The sequence below is a fragment of the Mauremys mutica genome, chromosome 2 (genome assembly GCF_020497125.1).
Source record: "Mauremys mutica isolate MM-2020 ecotype Southern chromosome 2, ASM2049712v1, whole genome shotgun sequence".
In the NCBI taxonomy this organism is placed as follows: domain Eukaryota; kingdom Metazoa; phylum Chordata; order Testudines; family Geoemydidae; genus Mauremys; species Mauremys mutica.
Window position 1 is genome coordinate 282464035 of NC_059073.1, and position 6000 is coordinate 282470034.

Below are 6000 nucleotides of genomic sequence, written 5' to 3' on the forward strand. Positions count from 1 at the left end.
AGAGTATTTTTAGAACTAAAGATTGTCAAAATCATATAGAAGACTTCTGTATGTGATGGTAGCATAGTCTGGTACGTCTGTAGCATATCAGCATTTACAATGAAAACCCCTTTTGGGGGTGTTTATTAGGGAACCAGAAAAATTCAGTTTGAGCTGCAAGCTGATCTGTATATGTGTCAGCAGAGAAACAATGGTTTGTTATTATTGTTTTTACAAATTATAATAATTTTTTTTAAAGTCTGACCAGTTTTAGATTATGTATGGGAACAAAAGCAAATGAGGGGCAATTCAAGGGTGTAAATCTTACCAGGGAATCTCTAAGTTTGTCAATTTAAATAAAAGTCTTGGTGCTATTTTATTATTTGCTGCATGGCATTTCAAAATTTACAAAGATTCTGCAGGATTAACTTTGTTTTTGTTAAACAGACTTGAGATATAAAAGACTATGGCCTTTATTTGCCCATCACAAACAGGATAATATGCTTTCACCGTTAAAGTTTAGGGACCCTCTGATAACAATGAGATTTTTGCACATCAGGGTGGATAAAAATCAATGATTTTAAAAAAAAAAATCTGGATTTTTAATTTAAATCAGATTTTTTGGATAAAAAGCTTTTTGAGAGGGAAAAAAACTATCTAAAGATATATTATAGCTCAAAGATATCTTATCATCGAATAGGGATTATAAATTCTAATCTATAGTATGAGACAATATATTCATGTAATGTTTAAGGAAAATTTTTATAAATGAGTTCCAATAGTTCATGGATTAGGGACCCAATTTTATGGGGCTCCAGGGGCTTCTGTATAGAAAGATTAATTTAAATAATCTATCTACCCAATGGGACTCAGTGCTCAGTCTAGAAGTTACCATCAGAGATGCTTAGTTTTGCAGTTCTCAAATTGTGGATTTGTGTCTCCAAAGATAACATGCTTATTAACAGCAAAAATGTTTTTAAATACATAAATAAAAATAAATAAATAAATAAATAAATAAATAGAGGTGAGAAATAACAGACCTCAACTCTATTGTTCCTCTGCAAATTTGTGTACACAGAGTCAATTCCTTACCTCTCTCTAAAAGTGCAAAGTTTCAAAAAGTTCAATAAATAGAAGATGGTTGGGGGTGGAATAGATCTGGACAAAAAGTCTGGAGATACATGTGAGAAGGGAGGGACAGGCAGTAGAAATAAAAGTGAAACTGTTTGAGCAGCATATTCCAGAAATCTTAAGGTCGTTCTGACTGTAGCCCTCATTGATTTGAGATCAGCTATACCAATCTCTCCTTAGAAGGGAAACCTATGATGGCAGCAGGCCATAAAAGACACCGAGTTTGGGAATAAGAATCATTCAAGAAATATGTTTGCTGATAATGTTTTAAAGAAAGTCACACCAGTCAGGGGTGGCTCTAGGCATTTTGCCGCCCCAAGCACAGCAGGCAGGCTGCCTTTGGTGGCTTGCCTGCGGGAGATCCCTGGTCCCGCGAATTTGGCAGCAGCTTGCGGGAGGTCCACTCTCATGTTGACCTGGCTGACATAGTTAAATGAAATATTTAAAAAAACAAAAAAAATTAAATCAACTATTTTAAGTTTAAAACAATTTTAACAAAAACAAACCAGATTTTTAAGAACTTGAATGTTTAACTAAATTTATAAATTCACAGGCTTGTTTTGTTAAAATATTACATGTTTGCTGTTGAATACATAGCATTGTTATTTTAGTTAAATAAAACAATTTAAATGTCTGTCTGGTGATGTTCTCCTCCTAATACAGCATGGCAAGAAAATCCTCCAAATATTAATGATTAACCTGTTGAATTGGAGATAGTTCACCTCCCAATGACTTCATAAATATCTGCTTCAATTACCTTTGGTAAATGAAATCACCAAACACTCATTCATTTTCTGATATAGCTGTAAAACTAATCTGAAAAGTTTTCAAAATAAATCACTGTAAAAATGTACAGTGTGTACCTTCTAAAAGTGAAACCTACATCTATCTCTGAGTTGTGAAGAATATGTATTAAGGTTATAACAACCAACAAGAATGCACTTTTATGTAGAAATCCATGATTAAATCAAGTCTTCCTGACTAGTGATTTAAATCATGATTTAAATCAAACCCACCCTGTTGCATGTGGGAGATCTGCAAGATAACAACTTCTAAATATTGGCCCAAATTAAGGCCTCCCTAAGGTGGTAGAAAGGAGGCAACACAACACAGGTATTTACTCCTAAGTGAAGAGCCACAATTTGAAACAAGGAAGATTTCTGTGTGAAGCTATGTGGAGCACAGACTTCCTTTGTGACTTCTGGCAAGATACTCAGTTTTCCCTTCTGTAAAATACAGATGATAATACTTCCCTATTTTATAGGGTTGTTGTATGTGTTAAATCAGTGGGACTACTCATGGAGAAAAATACTTCATGTGAAAAAGGGAGGCAGAATCTGACCTGTATGTTTGCAAAGTGCTTTGAGGTCTTCAGATTTAAGGTGCTACAGAAATGTTAAGTTTTATTATTGTTCGCCTAAAAGTAGACATCATGAACCAGAATAAAACCACACACCACAAACTGGATCCCCCAATCAGGTACGAGCGTGGTGTTGTGTTTGTATATGACTAGTGTTAGCATTAACTTTGATTGGTCATCTACAAAAAGTTACATAAACTCAACTTCTTAAAGCTAAAACCTTTTGGCGTGTAAATCTAAATATATCACAGCGTGGACAACAGGCCAACATTAAAAATACGTCACAAGCTGCTTCCCAAAAGAAGCTGTCAAGTATCAGAGGGGTAGCCGTGTTAGTCTGGTTCTGTAGAAGCAGCAAAGAATCCTGTGGCACCTTATAGACTAACAGACGTTTTGCAGCATGAGCTTTCGTGGGTGAATACCCACTTCTTCGGTGGGTATTCACCCACGAAAGCTCATGCTGCAAAACGTCTGTTAGTCTATAAGGTGCCACAGGATTCCAAAAGAAGCTGTTCGCCACCCCCCAAACAGCCTGCATTTCTGAAGGTCTCTTTCTCCTACACTTGCCATCTGATAAGGCTATACAGACAGAGACCATTCACAAAGCAGCAGACAACTCCTCCGTCTCATCTTGAAACTGGTCCTCCCAGCTTTCCTGGAGCCAGCTAGTATTTCATGTTCTCTGTATGTATAAATATCTTCTCACTGTATGTTCCAGTCTATGCATCCGATGAAGTGGGCTGTAGCCCACAAAAGCTTATGCTCAAATAAATGTGTCAGTCTCTAAGGTGCCACAAGTACTCCTGTTCTTGTCCCCAGTGTGCCCCCAAAGCAGCAGCAGCACTTTCAAATGCCTAATTCAACACAGGGTGACCAGATGTCCCAACTTTATAGGGACAGTCCTGATTTTGGGGTCTTTTTCTTATATAGGCGCCTATTACCCCCCCCATCCCAATTTTTCACACTTGCAGTCTGGTCACCCTAATGCTACAGCCCAGCGCTGAGCGGGCGAAGGGCAGAGCAGAGGGGCGGGCAGCAGGGGGCTCACGGGGTCTCCTAACTCTCGTGTCGGAACCATTCACCACAAGGGAAGCGGGGCCCCAGGGCAGGGAAGGATCAGCCCCCCGCAGCTTTCTCCTCCTCGGCCCCATCCAGAACAGGGACTTTTTCTCCCCTAACAACGAACAAAGCAAAGAGAGACACTTACTGGCTCTATTTACTATTTCCTGCTAACCCAGCGTCACCGCATTGTCTCCACAGAGCGGGACTCCCGGTTCAGGAACTCCCCAGCGGTGGAAACTCCAGCTCATTGCGGCGGCTCTTTCCCCCTGGAGCGATTCCTCCCCATCCCGGACGGCGCCCACTCCCGAGGCTGCATGATTTATCCGCGCCCTGCCAGCCTGTGTGGGGACGCGCCGCTCCCCGCCCGTCCAGCCCAGGGGAGGCGTTAGCAGGCGCCGCCCCGCCCGCCCCGCGCTCTCTGCCCGCTACCTGCTAGCGCCGGACTCCGGGAGCGCGTCCCCCAGCGCCAGCGCTACCGGGCAGCGCCCCCTGCTGGCCACCGGCCGCTTCTCAGTGGGTAAAATAGGAGAGACCTGCAAGTGCGGGTTTTGCATTTACACCCACCCCAGCTGCGGGTTGATCTGCCCTATGTTTTCCTTGTAGTCCGGTGTGAACCTGGTGCCCTATATCAGAGCACTGAACTGCACTGCTGTAAATGGTAAATTCATCTACCGCTTTTTCTGTGAAAGCCAAACAATGTGGTGGTACAATTCCTCAGGGAAATATGGGGAGCAAGAAGAAGAGGAACTGAATCCATAAGTGAAAAAATGTTTTTTGAAAAATATTCTTGATTAAAAAAATCCAGGGGAGGTTGAGACTGGTTTTGGTATAAATGGGCTTTAGTTACTAGCTTTTCAATGAAAAACTGGAAAATGGCTTCAAAAATGAAATTATTCAATATTATCATTTTCTTGAAATGTAATTTGATGAAAGCTGTCACAGCTTTCTCTCTCTCTCTCTCTCTCTCACACACACACACACACAGACATGTTGCGTATGAATCATCAGCTATTCAGTGACGCACAATATAGACTTTAATTTTTATCATGTGGGCCTAACGCACAAGGTTTTACATATCAGAGGGGTAGCCGTATTAGTCTGGATCTGTAAAAGCAGCAAAGAGTCCTGTGGCACCTTATAGACTAACAGACGTATTGGAGCATGAGCTTTCGTGGAGGAAAACCCACTTCACATGCATCCGACGAAGTGGGTATTCACCCACGAAAGCTCATGCTCCAATACGTCTGTTAGTCTATAAGGTGCCACAGGACTCTTTGCTGCTTTTAAAGGTTTTACATGAAGTTTGCTAGCACTTTGAAATATAATTTATGTAAGAACCTTCTTAATATTAAGTCTGATGCAATATTTATGTATAATTCTCATTCGCATCTGAAGAAGTAGGGTTTTTACCCACGAAAGCTTATGCCCAAATTAATCTGTTAGTCTTTAAGGTGCCACCGGATTCCTCCTTGTTTTTGTGGATACAAACTAACACAGCTACCCCTCTGATTCTCAGTTAAGACAACATCCCCCTCTCTCTAGTGGCTAAAGAGAATATTGCTACTTCTGACAGCAATTATCTTTAAAATAAAGGTTTCAGAACGGTAGCCGTGTTAGTCTATGGGCTGGTCTACACTAAGGGGAAAAATCGATATAAGATACGCAACTTCAGCTACGTGAATAACGTAGCTGAAGTCGAAGTATCTTATATCGATAACTTACCCGTCCTCACGGCGCGGGATCGATCTCCGGGGCTCTCCATATCGACGCCGCCACCGCCGTTCGCGGTGGTGGAGTTCCGGAATCGATATAAGCGCGTTCGGGGATCGATATATCGCGTCTAGATGAGACGCGATATATCGATCCCTGAAAAATCGATCGCTACCCGCCGATACGGCGGGTGGTGTAGACGTAGCCTATATCAGCAAAAAGAACGAGTATTGTGGCACCTTAGAGACTAACAAATTTATTTGGGCATAATCTGTTGTGGGCTAAAACCCACTTTATTGGATGCATCTGATTTTTTAGCTCATGAAAGCTTATGCCCAAATAAATTAGTCTCTAAGGTGCCACAAGTACTCATTCTTTTTTCTTTAAAATAAAGGAACTGCAAGGAATGGTCATGTTTCTTTGAGTAGGTCCTGGAGGTAAAAAATAAACAGCCAGGAGCAGTGAAATTTTGAAGACCTTTAAATTGAGCTATTATTTTTGAGTTGATACCAACAGCAAGCATACAAGCAAGGAGGTCTCACCCTGGCTTCCATTGCCTGATTATGCTTTGAAGTGGAACCTCAACAACCCTTCCAGCCCCAAGTCCCCCCAAAACCATTTCCTCTGCAGTGCTCAGCCCTTCTCACTGTAGCACTCACAAACTTTATCAAGTTCACTTATTCTTAAAAGAGGCAGTACACAGCACCAACCTGTTAGTTTGGCTGAGGATTTTACTTTTCAGTTTGAAATGCTGCACT

The 6000-nt window shown here is 41.4% G+C and overlaps 1 protein-coding gene across 1 annotated transcript in view; it reads right to left on the bottom strand.

The window, feature by feature from the left end:
- The window catches only part of LOC123362849 (sodium channel protein type 5 subunit alpha-like), a 169369-nt gene extending 165510 nt beyond the window's left edge, over positions 1-3859 (bottom strand). Inside the window, exon 1 of the mRNA XM_045003355.1 lies at positions 3678-3859. The gene's annotated coding sequence lies outside the window, so the exon portion shown is untranslated. The remainder of the gene's footprint in view (positions 1-3677) is intronic.
- Between the last annotated feature and the right edge of the window lie 2141 nt (positions 3860-6000).